The sequence below is a fragment of the Triticum aestivum genome, chromosome 2D (assembly GCF_018294505.1).
Source record: "Triticum aestivum cultivar Chinese Spring chromosome 2D, IWGSC CS RefSeq v2.1, whole genome shotgun sequence".
In the NCBI taxonomy this organism is placed as follows: Eukaryota; Viridiplantae; Streptophyta; class Magnoliopsida; order Poales; family Poaceae; genus Triticum; species Triticum aestivum.
The window spans coordinates 256,567,897-256,582,987 of record NC_057799.1 but is presented as its reverse complement, the minus strand read 5'-3'; the positions used below and the strand labels follow the sequence as shown (position 1 = coordinate 256,582,987).

Below are 15,091 nucleotides of genomic sequence, written 5' to 3'. Positions count from 1 at the left end.
ACGCGGATGCTGGACGGCACCCGCAGATGCGGTCCCGGGGCATATAGTACTCCTAAGCAAGCAGCAACACAAGAGAAGATACGAGGCATGAATCTGACCGCACCAACAAGAAACATATCCATCTCCATCGATCAAAGTTGTTCTTCTTCTGTCAAGACACGATGAGCGAGCTATCTATATGTAGTGGAGTACATATACGGCGTAACTAGTGCAGAGATGCCCTCGTGCTCATCATTCATCAATCGAGTCAAAAGAAAAGCTTCCGACCAAGCAAGCACGAGCACCCCAACCTCACGTCAGTCCACAGAATAGCTATACAACCTACATCATATCCTTGCTATGCAGTGCATCCCAAACGCTGACCTTTTTCATCAAAGAATAAACTTGCACTCTGGTAAGAGACTAATCACATCCACAAGTCAGTTTTATTCCGTGGAATTTGATGGCAACCTACCACCTCGATTTGGTGCTCTGTCATTCTGAAGAAACATTATGTATTCCTATGCTAACTTTCACAGGAAAACTGAACACAAAATATTTCATGGTCAGAAGCAATGTCAGAATAGCCTCTGCCACGCGGGTATTTCGTCATGTAGTATAAGAAATCATATTTCATGGTCAGAAGAAATGTCAGAATAGCCTCTGCCACGCGGGTATTTCTTCCTGTAGTACAAGAAATCATATTTCATGGTCAGAAGCAATGTCAGAATAGCCTCTGCCACGTGGGTATTTCTTCCTGTAGTACAAGAAATCATATGCCGGCGAGAAGCCAACTTCTTCAATCAATTGGATAATAAAAGGAGATATCTTTCCTGTCCTTGAATCCTTCTAGAACTTTATGTTGTTGATTCTCATCTTGATAGGACAGGCAAATTTCCAGCTTTCCACAGCCATCTACAATGACATGGGTGTAAGGAGCATCAGCAGCAAACCAACCTTATAGTGGCATGAAGTGAAAAGAAGGTTGACCTGTTATTGTAACGATCTAGGATTTATTCATATAGAAATGGAGGGAAATACATTAGCCTTGTGCACTTTGTATGTTCAGTGTTCGCAGAGTGTACGCACAAGCGCCTTGAGAACTTTACGTGGTATACCATGAATTTCAGAGTATATAAACTTTTAAAAAATCAGTACTAATCAGAGTACAAGATTTGTGGGCCCCAATTTTGCATCACTGCTGCATATATCAATACTAATCAGAGTACTAATAATCTCGTAGTACTATCAGTGCTGCACAAGATGTATTATTAATTTCAGAGTACAAGATCTAGTGCCCGGCCCCAACTCTGTGTAAGTACTCCATATATGAGTACTAATCAGGGGATTATAGCCTAAAACTAGGGGAATAAAGACTAAAACATTTAATTGCAAAGAGGGGGAAAGGCAGCCAACATGTCACATATATCTTCCAGAGATGCAGAATATAGATGCCAATGCGATGGGCTTGGAGCTCACAAAACTTCAGAGGAATAAAAATATTCAGACAAATTTTCCATCCCCAAATCCTCTCCTAGACCCATACCGAGCATCAACCTCCCGCTTCTATGACCAATCTAACAATCTCTCGCGCATAGTTCCCAGTCCCATGACAGGTATGCTCGTAGGGATGGGGAAGGTGAGGTGAGGTCGGCCTTACCGACTAGCGGAGGGCGGGTGAGGCGCCTTCATAGCGGTCGTGGAGCGCGGCGGCGAGGTTGATGATGGCTTCCTCGAAGTGCTGCTACTTGCTCACCTTCCTCCGCAATGCCTCATGGTGGGCATTGGAGCGGCAGCGAGGTGGCCGCTGAAGGGCGGCAACGGAGGCAGCCGTTTCTTGGCGACGTCAGCAACTTCGTGACGTCGTGGCCGGCGTCCTATTGGATGAGATAGTTGAGCGGCATCCATTTGGGGGGTTGAGTTGCCACGGGGCGGCGAGGGGGAATAGCTCGGCCTGGGCTAACGCGAGGATCGAGGAGAGAAGGCGGATGCACATGGTGTTTTTTTTTCAGCCAACCATTTTTTCCTTCTGTCAGCCAGATTAATGATGAATTGCGGGCTGAATAACAAAAACATCAAGGACTTTTGTGCAAATTTGCCATGACGGTCAGCGAGCAGAAACAATAACTGCTTTATTATTAGGGAAGATTTATATTATTACTATTATCATATATTTAATTTTTTTGCAGGGATATATTAATAGAAACCTATATACACACTAATTAACTTATAAAAACAAATGTTTAATAGAAGTTGGCAAGGAAAATCCTGTTTGTTTTTTACTCTCACGCAAGGAAAATCCTGGTGATTGCATACAAAAGCTTGCGAAGATTTTAAGGACCAATGTAATAATAACGCGCTCAACATTCTTTTGAGCAATAACTTGCTAATTTGTAAATTTTATATATAATAAAATGTGTAGCTCCGGATTATTTTTTAATATTAATTGCTCCTTCTAACATAAGTACATAACATTAAATATAGAACAAGCCCAGCTAACTCGTGTATTTCAAGAAAGTGCAAATGGGCCGTGATTTCTTAGAAAAAAATTAAATGGGCCGCATTGACGCGGAATTATTTGTTCACCCAGCCCAGCAAATGGACTATAAATTATAGAAAGCATGGGTTAAATGTATGCCACTTTTTTTCAGGCTGACATGTGGGCCAATAGGTCAAAGCCTACGCAAGGCGTTGTCAACTTAGTCAACAAATGATTTTGACATCGATAGCTATTGAATTTACATCCAACGGCCGACATTCATCTTTAATCTCTCGTCTTGTTCCTCCAGCGCCGCTGGGACCACCTGCTCCCGCCTCTGGCTGCTAGCAGCTCTACTTAGCTCGCTTCGCTGCGAAGCGCTACCCCACCGCCGGCCAAGCCATCCCTCCACCCCTCCACACCTCCTGTTATTCTCCGCCGACTGCAGAACCACGCCGCTCCAGAACCAGTTAACCCTCGTACACCTCCTCGTCTGCTACTCCACTGCCACGTCTTCCCATCACCGGCTCGTTGCCGTCCAGGGCCTCGCAGTTGTCTACCGCCTTGGCGCGCTCGGCGTGGCGTGGTCAACGTGGTCAACAAACGGGAGTCATCGGTAGAGGACTGTATGTGGAGAGGCTGACAGTGGGGACGCACCAGGTCCATGGACGCACACATGCAACCGTCTCCTTATTACACGAAAAATAAAATTGTTCCTCCCACTGAAAGCTGGGACCCACCACGTATATCTTCGCAAGGAAGGAAGTGCCTCCTTATTCCTGCTCCTGGTAGCCGGGACCCACCAGCTACATCTTCGCACACAAGAAAGTGCCTCCTTATTATGCGGAAAAAAATGACTCCTCCCCCTGACAGATGGGACCCAGCAGCTATATGTTCGCACGCAAGGAAGTGCATCCATATCCTCCCTCACAACTGGGACCTACCCGGTCAAAGCGTATGTAGCGTTGTCTGTCTTGTCGCGAATGTGTATGTACATACTGGTCGATCGATCGCTCTGCAACGATGAATCGTGGCCAAGTAAGTAGCAGCACATGTCATAGTAGAGGCCCCCACCTAGCAGTTCAGGCTGTCCCGTATAAACCATGTACACATACATACAGCCACATGCCAAACAATACGACCACATACGTACATAGGAGCGGTGTCATGAAACGCGTACTCGCACATACGAACGGCCAGGGCTCGTGTACATGGAGAGCCTACGGACGACAGCGACGTCGGCAGCTAAGCGGCCGGGTCAGAACGGAGGAAACATCGTCGTGTTCACCGGGAGCCAAGTGACTGGGTCGGATCGAGTCGTTTTCATCGGGAGCGAACTGGCTTGGAAGGAATAGCAGGAACGTGGTTTGGCATACCGCAAAACGGCCTTCAGTTCGACCGCGTACGGTGCAAACGGGGTCCTCTTCACCGAAAAGGGTCTGGCCTACCACAGAACGGAGGAAACGGTGTTCTGTTCAAGTGCCTACGGTTGAAACAGGGTGTTGTTGATCGGGAGGGGTGTGGCGTACCGCAAAACAGAGGAAACAGACTTGTGTTGGAGCGCCTACGGCTGAAACAGGGTTCTGTTCATCTGGAGGGGTGTGGCGTACCGCAAAACGGGACTCCACGGGATACAGTTCATCCACTGTCTACTACCTTGCTTGAGCTTCCACGAGCTACTGTTCATCCACTGTCGACTTCCTCCAGCCTCCATCGGCTACTGTTCATCCACCGTTGACTTCCTCTAGCCTCCACCAACTATTGTTCATCCACGGGGTCTTGTTCATTCAATCTCCACCGACAACTATTCAGCCAGCCCTCCATGGGGTCCTGTTCAACCAGCTCACCACGGGGTCCTATTCATCTAGCCTCCATCGGCTACTATTCATGGAGCATCCACGGGGTCCTGTTCATCCACCCCCAACCGGGTCGGGTGTGTGTGGCGGCCTGCTCGATCGGAGTCCTGTTCATCCAGCGGCAACGGCCTCTACACTACCATGGGGTCCTGTTCATCTAACCCACACTGGGAACTGTTCAACCAACCCCCAACAATGGTCACTTTTCATCAAGAGGCAGCAGGTTCGACGGGCTTCAGTTAGCAGCAGTAGCGAAGGAATCGCTCGGGTTCAGTTAACAGCCAGGGATCGATCGCTTGGGTTCAGTAAGAGAACACCTCGCTCGGGTTCATTTAGATCCCAACGCCTCGCACACACACACGCGCGTACGTGTACGAGAGAAATGCGCAAACCTTCGTGCATCGCTCGGCCCCGACCACCCACCGTAACCGGGAACTCCCCGATAATTTCCTTGCCCTTGCTTCTAGCATGATTTTTTCCGTCATGGATGGCCCAATGAATGTCATGCAGGTGCGTCTCCCGCCCGCCGAGGACGAAAAGCCCATTTTCTATCATGATTTTTTGTCTTAGAACTAGGAGCCCACCACATCTATGATCATACATTCTTTCGTCACAATTATCGTCGTAGAAGTGTCATAAGCATGACAGCAAAAAATTTCGTCCGGGCCAAAATGTCATGGATGTGTCTTTTTTTGTAGTGTCATTACAACACATGGACAACAAATATGGGGTCTTACAACATAATCCATTCACAGACATGACACAACATGAAAGTATAGTAATCTAATAACAATTTCAACTCGTATCTAAAGAAGAACTGGGATTACCCTGGGCTTCAGATAGCAGAAGCAGCATGACCTCCTCCGTCTTCAAATGCAACATTCTTGCTTCCTCCCATTATTTGTTTTCTTGCATAATGCGTGTAGCTAATTGCCTAATTTCCAGCCTCAAGATCAAGATTATCTCATTCATGGAAGCCACACCATCTCTTTCTTCCTCTAGTAGAGCCTCAAGAACTATAATATATGTGCTCTGACTGCTCTCCAACGGTGTTGCCTCTGAACTACTGCCATCTAGTAAATTGGATGGCGCACTGCTTCCACAAATAGATTCTATGATTGTACATTATGTCCTCGTGTGAATGACATCCTGAATGGTTTCCGCTGGACATAAGTAAGAGATAGTTATCACGATCTAGGCAGTAAGCTTACATGGTAAATGATATACGAATTATTTGCCGAGCATGGCAAGCTATATTAAAATGGTTCAAAGTTGCGTCAGCTAAAAAAATTAAATGGTAAGATGAAAGGCAGTGCAGCACCGCTATATTTAAGTTTCCAGGGCATATAAGAAGTTGAAATAATCCGAGAAAGCACTTAAACAGTGTGGCCTCATATAAACTACGAAGATAGTCTTGTGATGAAGTTCATAGGAAAATTTAAGGAGTCAAATTAATTAGGCATGCATTTCTTTACAATAGTAGAACAGGCACTCCTGACATATTGTCGAACTCAGGTATAGTCTAACAAGTAACAAACAAGCATTCAAATAAAGCAATACAGCAAAGCAGACAACTGAACTATTTGTAATTCTGTAGGATTACAGGTTGAGGGCACGAGCCAAGAAAGCAGCCCACACACATCATTTCACATGTACTAAAACACACTAGCTTACCATATGTTGCCCTGAAGCCTCCCTGTTGTTGCAATGTTCTTTGAAGATATCGCCAACATCCCGTGGTTGCAAATCTAGTCGTTGTAATTTATTCTTCCCACTCTATTTATGTAAAACTAATTTTAATCACATGCACTGGTTCGAATTGATCATCAATGGTTAATCTAAACTAATGAAAGGATGTGTGCTTACACGACAATATATGTGCTTCACTCTATTTTTATGCTTGTTCGAGGTGCCGGCCTCAAAAGAAAAGATATTTTGCTTGATGGGGTTGGCAGCTCCATAATGAATAGAAGCATCAAATTAGTCATGCAACTTGGGAAGATCATGAATGCACAAAAAAGTAATGAACAGAGGCTCGAAGTAGTGCTGTAATAGCTAGCATCAAAAAATATAGGTTAAAACGAACCAAAAGCAGCGGAACCACAAGCTAGTTTGCTGATGTGTTATTAAGCATAGAGAATATAGAAGCAGTCCAGTACAATAATTGTAACCAGCAGGTGGCATCAGAACAACACCATTATCATAAATATAGCATGCAAGAAGTAAAATAGTAGGCATTGATATCTTGGAAGTACAGTAATACTTAGGACAAAACAAAAGCATTGTAACTATATGTGCACTGGTTTGTAATTTAGCACATGTAACCTTTTCACTGCCACACTAATAGACATACAGGTGCAAGCGGAATAACGCATCTCATGAAAAATTGAATGATTCCTTAAAGAAATTCGAAGGTGTGGTGCTTATGCTAAGAAATTGAACGTAGGAACTGACAGTTGGATAATAGTACCTCATTCTCGGTGGCGTATGGGCATCATTGTCATACGTGAAAGATATGTACCATCAATAGTACTCGTGTTGTGGTTGAGTTCGGGACGTCTGTTGCCATTGCTGAAGCGGCTCCGATGCTTCAGTTGCGGCGCCTGTCGATATACAAGAAAGCTGATTTATGGTAAGTGAACAGTTCCACGATAAAGAAGAGAAAAACCAAAGGGGTAAAAATCAAAATAACCTGATGAGGCTGCGGCGTCAGTAAAGCAGGACCAGTGGAGTTGAACATGGTGTCAGTGGAGCCGGTCCGGTGCAGTAGACAAAAGCGTCGGTGAAGCACATCCGGCGCGGTGTACAGTGCTTTCAGTGAGGCGGATGTCTTGCGGTGGACGAGGGCTTGTATGAAGGGCCAATGATGTGGCTGACGAGGGAGTCGGTGAAGCGCCTACACTTTGGTGGACGAGTGTGCCAGTGAAGTAGTCTAGTGCGATAGACCATGATGGCGGTCAAGGAGATCTGGAGTGGTGGACAAGCCAGTCGCTGAAGCTGCACCGGTGAAGTGGTGACTTGGCAATTGGGGGTTCCAAGGTGTGGAAGCTAGATCCGGCAGGGTGTGAAGTCCACCGGTGTAGTGGAGGACTAGATTCGGCGGCTTGGGAGGGTTGGGGGGAGGAGGCGGGGAGGGGAAGGGGATGGGTTCCGGGGAAGAATGTTGGGGGCAAAGACGGGAAAACAATGGAGTTGCTAAAGCAACCCTTTTCCGTTCATGTGGTAGGGGTAAAATAGGAATACCCAGGGCTAAACTTTCGAGCGCGAGATATTTCGATGTGAGCGGGAAGTTTGAAAGATTTTGGCGGCTAAAATTAAGTGTTCTGCTCTTGTATGGCCGACTATGATATCATGGCCGAGAATTTATTTGTTGTGCAAGCAAAAAAAGTGCAAGTTTCAAAAATCTATGTCTCCAACTCAAAACTTAGATTGTCCATTCAATTCAAATATGGATCATTGAGCTAGTGGAAGCATATACCCTCAGATGCTCCAATTGAAATGAAATTCCAAATGTTTTTATCCTAAATATGATGACAAAAACAAAAATGTGTATGTGTAAGAATAAAGTGGATGATTATAAGGTTTCAACATGACCGTATGTGTATATCTCTAGGTTTGATATATGAATTTGAAATCACGAACTCTCGGCTTAGAAAATGTACCCCCATTTAAATGAATTACAAAAGCTAATAATCGAGTCAAATTCCAAAATTCCAATCTTAGGTTTGTAATTCTGGTACTTCAAAGTATACCACGCATGTTCAAAAGTATCGTTATCTCATAGTCCAAACTGTGAAACAAATTGATCAACCATGAGTGCACACACTATTGAGCATATATATCTCAATTACGCTTATGTCTCTCCGATATAGACACCTCACTCTTTCTATGAAGCCCACCACCCCGTTCCCACTCGCCCCCACACAAGCCTTTCTCTCCCCCGGACACAACACGGGAGCACATTAACCCCCATCTCTCTTCTATGTCCGGACCCCAATGTGGGTCTCCATCACTTTGTCTCTCGGGCATGCACACATCTCTTCCTCCACTCTCTAGGTCTCCCGGCATCTCTCTTTCGCAAGCACACACACTATATAGTTGTGTATCTTTCCCATACACACAAAACGTCGCCCCCAAACATATATCTCCCTAGCTATGTGGTTCTCTCACACTCTCCACCATCTCTCTATTTCTCTCTCACATTAATTGATACACACCTCACTCACCACCCCCACTACACAAAAGCACCCTTTATCTCCTTGTGCACCACTCTCCTCTTTCTATCTCTCCCACATGCGGACCAGACCTAGCTCCTTCCCTATATACATATATGTCGTGACTCTTTCCATAGCTCCCTAGTGTATCATCGATCTCAATATCGCATGTTGTTCTCTCCACCATCTATTCTAGATCTCTCATGAAGTCTCTATCATGCACACGATGACTCGCTTTCCTTGCGTCTCTGTAGATAGGCCACTTTCGCATAACATCAACCTTGTCTCCCTATCTATACGCCACTTCCGCACAAAAACGACCCCTCTCTCTCCCCCTCTCTTCTTCTCTCTCCCCCGCTCACTCTCTCTCTTGCAACCCTCTCTCACACACACTCGATATCTCTTCCAAATAGTCTGCTCCCCACCCGTACCTAATCTATCACGCAACTACACATGCCTTTCTCTCTCTTGGACACACATGTCACACCATTACCCCTTCCATTCTAGGTTTACGTCATTAGTGGTCTCTCTTCTCCACATACACACACACACGCACAAACACACACAACACCCATCTATCTGGATCCTTCTTTTAAGATACACACCCTTGCATATTCTCTCCAAATCTAGGTATATATATCCCCCTCTCTCTCTAACTCACATGCGCACCGAAATTCTCCGTCTCTCTAACTCACACATCTCTCCCTATATCCACATGTGTATCTCACACACTGACTCTCTGATTATGTGTATGTGTCTCTATGTTACACAACACAAAGCCCCATGCACATGTCTCTCTCTATCCTCCACACACAAATACACACAAAGAATCTCTTATCATTGCCTCGGTCTCTCCATATCACACACACGCGCTATCTCTCTCTCTCGCTGTCACATCCCTAGTTCTGGTATGACCTACACTAGCTATTTCATGTGTGCATCATGTTTAAATTTCAAGAAATTCGAAATGGGGTTTGATAAACCCTAGCACCAAATGAAACTCAAATAGGTTCAAGTAAAATATTTTTCAATGAACCCAAAATGCTCTTGAGAAAAGTTCATCATTTTTGAATTGGTCCAGAACCTCTGCCAAAAATGATGAACATATTTCTAGGTCATTCCTGGATTTTTGAATTAAATCATAAAGTATTTGAATTTGGGCATTTAAGTGCTGTACATATTTTAAGTGCTCATATAATTCTAAAATTAAATGAGGGCTGTTGGAAACAAATTCACAAGTGCCCACAATTAATTTCAGCATTTTACCAAATGGTTTAGTATTTTTACTAAATCAAAACATACTGCAGAACATAGAAAGAAAAATAGAAAATCAGAGAGAGAGAGAGAGAGTACCTGGGCCACTTACCTATCCTTACCTGTAGCCGGCCCATTAGGCAGCCCAGCCCACCAGGCAGCCGTGCCATCTTCAACCTCTGCTAGTAGGCAGAGGCGAAGACGCAAGCGCTCGCTTGGAGGCCTCCACCTCCTGCTTCCATCGAGGCATTCCCGAGCCTCCCCCCCTCGCGCCACCACGATGCCACAAACCCCCTGCACCTCTCCCCTCTCACCCTGGACCCCCTCCCGCTTCTCTGGTCTCTCCCCGCAGCACCATCGAACACGCTCGTCGCCGCCGCTCGCCGTTACCACGGCCACCGGCCACCACACGCCTTGCTACTGCGTCAAGAAGAAGCGCATAGACTCCCTCTTCGTCACCTCGGAGCCACGCAAGCCAGGGAGCTCTGCTTCACCCTCTCCGTTGCCGTCTTCCTCGTCAACCGCCGTGGATTGCTGCCGTTGATTCGCAAGGTCCATGCCGTCCCCAGCCTCGCCGTTGCCTCTACTGGTTCCGCTGTGAGTGCCACTGTGAGTGCCATCGTTTTCTCCCTCCCTCCTCACGGTCATTCCCATGCTGTAGCCATGCTAACCACCGGGGACGAGAGCGACAGCCGCCGTGGTTCCTCACCGCCGTGGTCTGAGCCACTGCAGCTCGCATCCGCGTGTGCCACTGTGCTCACCACCTCCCTAGCAACCTAGTGCCACCAGCCACGCCTACTGCCGTGCACTACAGCTGTTGCCTGCCTCGAGCCCGTGGCTCTGCCGCCGCCAAACCTCAACGCCGGCGAGATGCCGGCAACCCCATGCCCTATAGCTTGGTCCGTTGGATGGGGGCGAGAAAGGGGCATCTCCTGGTGCCCTCGGTGCATCGAAATACTGCCGGAGCAGTGTTTCCGGCGAGCCTCTGCCGTGGTCAATGGTCGCCGGCGATTAGCCGCCGGCTAAATGCGTATTTAGCCCTAACTAACCCTCCCGGGTCACTGATGTCTGGGCCCGCTCCTGTAAACAGTTTTTAGTTTAGGTTAATTAACCATGTTACTTAGTGTTGACACTGACACGTGGGCCCCACGCGCCAGGTTTGACCTGGACGGGTCAGTTGACCTGCTGATGCAGGGATGACACAGTGCTGACATCATAAATGTTTTCTAGATATTTAATATATCAGAAATGATTTATTTAATTCAGAAAATAACCTAAACTTCTAAAAATCATAGAAATTAATCTGTAACTCCAAATGCAAAGATTTACATATGAAAAATGATCATAAAAATCCAATCTATCCATTGGTACTGGTTTCATGCATGATAAAGCAACTTAACCTTGATGTAAAGATCAAAACATGTAAATGCACTTTGGAAATTCATAGTTTGAATTTGAATTTGAACCTTTGGTTCAAATCAACTCAAATCCTTCTGTTGCAAGCTGCATTAGCTCAAATCACAGCATCTTGCCATGTCATGATCATGCATCATTTTGTGCATTCCATTGATTGTGTTCTTCCTTGCTTGCTGGTAATTGTCCCCTCTCAGTGACGATGTTCCGGCGATGAGTTCGATGACACCGATGAAGAGCTATACTATCTTCAGAAGTTCCAGGCAAGCAAAAACCCCTTGTTCATTCTGATACAATCCCACTCTCTCGCTTCTACTCTCTTTTACTGCATGAGGACAACAACGACTCAACTGTTACATGCTGCGGTAGTTGAACCCCTTTCCTCTGCATGACCTGTCATTGCCACAGTAAATAGATGAAACCCACTAGCATGAGTAGGAGTTGTTTGAGCCATGATGTGCCTACTCATTCATGCTTGTTTTTCATGCCTGCTATTGCTTAGAGTTGCATGAGGTCTGATTCATCGGGGATGAATTGGAATGTGGTGAACATGTCCTACTGTTGAGAGCTAAGTGTGTGAACACGATTTGGTAAAGGTAGCGATGAGAGGCCATGTAGGAGTACATGGTGGGTTGTCTCATTGAAACCGCCCTCAGGAACTGAGTTCTGTGTTTGTGATCCATGAACAGTTACTACAACACATTGGAATGTTTAAGTGCCCCTCTCGACTTATTAATCAACCTGATCTCTGTCCGGGAGTTGCAACTAGTTTTTGGTGTTTGTAGGTAGTGCTAGTAGTCTACCAAGTGGCACCCGGTACAGGTGGGCTTGGGACAGACTAGGTGTAGTGGCAAGGTGTACCAAGCGTTGCCCGGTTGGTCGGCTTGGGAACCCTGCTCACATCGTTTGGGGCCGTGAGTGACACCCCGGCCGGATCTCCTTGCGGATGGAATCCGAATAGGCGATAAACCTGGACTAGAGACTTGTGTGGTTAGTCAGGTCGTGGCCAACTCCCTCGCCAGGCTTCCGCTTGAAGGTTGCCGAGATACACGACGTGTACATGGTGGTAAGTGGTGAGAGCGTGTGTGAAGAAGTACACCCCTGCAGGGTTATAAATGATCTATTCGAATAGCCGTGTCCGTGGTAAAGGACTTCTGGGTTGCCTGTACAGTTCATAGACAAGTGAAAGTGCATACTCTAAAATGCGCAAGATAAGCGTGAGTGCTATGGATGGCCTTCTCGTAGGGAGATGGGAGCGGTCCATAGTGGTGTATTGATATGGTGAAAATGCGGACTCGTGTGCGCCACCTCAAAAGAGTTACCAGCAGTCGTAGTTTAGGATAGCCACTGAGACAAAGATGGCTTGCTGTAGTTAAAATCCACCACCCCCTTGGTTGATACTGATGCATATGTAGCTAGTTCTAATGTAAGTCTTGCTGGGTACATTTTTACTCACATTTGCTTAATTTATGTTTTGCAGAGAGACTTCAGTCTCACTAGTAGTTCCGCATGGACTTCGACGTTTAGCTTGTTACCTCAGCTACGATCTTGTGCCCTTGGGAGGGTCTTGTAGATAGTCAGGCTTCTCAGCCTTTTTCATTTGTAGTTGTCTGTACTCAGACAAGTTAAGCTTCCACATGTGCTTATTGATTGTATGACTTGAATGCTGGGTCATCAGACCCATGTTTGTAATATCTGGCTCCTCGGAGCCTAATGAATAAATACTTTGAGTCGTAGAGTTTTGTTGTGATGCCATGTTGTATTTGCACATATCGAGCATATTGTGTGTATGTTATTGAAATGCTTGGTATGTGTGGGATCCGACAACCTAGTTGTTTATTCTTGGTAGCCTCTCTTACCGGGAAATGTCTCCTAGTGCTTCCACTGAGCCATGGTAGCTTGCTACTGCTCCGAAACACTTAGGCTGGCCGGCATGTGTCCTTCTTCGTTCCCGTGTCTGTCCCTTCGGGGAAATGTCACGCGTTGTTCCTTTAAGTCCTTGTAGCTTGCTATGACTTGGGTTCATACGTTGATGACCGACATGTTCGTTGCTGGGTCATGTATGCCTGTCCCTGTAAGTTAGCCCCACCTTGGGTTTACGACTAGTCATGTCGACTTGGGTTCTCTGTCATATGGATGCTAGCGACACTATCATATACGTGAGCCAAAAGGCGCAAATGGTCCCGGGCCAGGTAAGGTGGCACCCGTGGGGATACCGTGCGTGAGGTCGCAAAGCGGTATGATGTGTTACATGCTAGCTCGGATCAGGGTCCTGATAGTTTTGGTATCAGAGCCTGAGTGCCTGTAGGATTACCAAGCCAAACTGGTCGAAGTTGAGTCTAGAAATTCTTAGTTATATAAGGGAATTGATTGTGGAAGGGAACGTAAGGCTCTTTTTACTTCTTACCTTATGCCCTTCTGATCCGAGTCATCCTATCTTTCCTACGGGGTTAAGGAACTAGGCTTTCTCTTCTTTCTATCAGGATCACGTGTTACTAATCTGTAAACTTATAAGATTGATGGATTCAAGTCTCAGTTCAGTTTCCACTACCACCGTGTGTTAGCAGTTGATCTCGGAACCTTGTTATTGTGATGTTGTGTGGTTATGCCACCATTTTGCAGGATGTCTCAAATCTTTTTGACCATTTACAGCCGTTATGCTGTCCGAGTCATCCCAGGTTTCTACATACTCTAATGCATTTGCAAATCCCTTCTTTTTGTTCCTGATGTTCCTTTGGGCCAGATTAACCACACTAGTCGGTGAGTTGAGGTACTCCATTGCCTCGGCATATATGTTGGAGCCATTATTATGACCCTAGGCATCCTAGAGAACCACCCACTAATCTTGAACCCGAGATTCACTCTACTCATTCATGTTGGTAGTGTTTGCTAGTTCCTTTGTGATATTAGTAACCTTTGCTATAGTCCTCGAGGTCCGTGGTATCTCATTCTTCCAATACCATGAACCATCATGGCAGAAGTTCTTTTCAACCAAAAGATCACAACCAGGGTGCTCTTGAGGAGTACTCCATTCATTTTGTGACTCTGCCAGTTCTACCTTTTTGCATGGGTTATCCGGAAGAAATATGTTGAACTCGTTCGACATGCTAATCTATGCACCCACAACTCAGAAAATCATATGTTCCTTTGAGTTGTCCCTCTTTAGTTGTTTTCTAACCTTCATTTATCAATTGATGGACAAGATCATGTCATGCATTGATGCTCATCGATGCCTATTATTTTTATGGCCGTCGGTCTGTTCTATTCCAGAATGACTAGGAGAAACAAACTCCAGCACCTTATCCATTTCTAGGATTGGGTCAAAGTAGTTGTATTCCGTAGATCAAATGCCAAACCAGCTTTTAATCTGTTCTGCCCTGGAGTATTACCCACTTTATGTCGAGAATGTCATAGGAATTGCACAACCTCTTATGAATTCTTGATGCAGTGATACTTCTCGCCATCATTATTCATTCCTCGGTCCCGTGTTGTCGCAACCGGAATGCCGACAAGTGAACCGTGATGTGTGAAATCAATACTCCTAGCAACCCCGTTGCTGGCTAGCTAATGGACAATAATTTCATTCTTAGCGTGTTGGTTATTGAATTATGATTCTAAGATTGATCGTGTTACCTAGTCCATTTTTCCTGGTGCACTCTTCGATCAAGAGTTAGGATGGTGTCAATCCTTGCTCATGTGATCACATCATCTTGCCTGAAAAGCAAGATTGTTCTCGAGCTTAGTAACATATCGGTGGCTCATGATTTTCCGAATTTCTTCTCGGAAGTATCACCAGGTTGACCCCTGACCATTATGTTGAGCTCTTGATCAAGTTGGCTTTGCAATAAACCACTCTTTCTCCAAGAATCTGTGTTGGATACTCCTGAGCTAGTTGG

General features: G+C 45.8%; 1 long non-coding RNA gene across 1 annotated transcript; it reads right to left on the bottom strand.

Annotated features, from left to right (window-relative positions):
- Positions 1-524: 524 nt before the first annotated feature.
- On the bottom strand, positions 525-1,950 carry LOC123049217 (uncharacterized). The gene is made up of 2 exons (XR_006423484.1): positions 1,640-1,950; positions 525-894 (listed from the first exon to the last, which is right to left on the bottom strand). It is a non-coding gene; the product is annotated as an uncharacterized lncRNA (long non-coding RNA).
- Between the last annotated feature and the right edge of the window lie 13,141 nt (positions 1,951-15,091).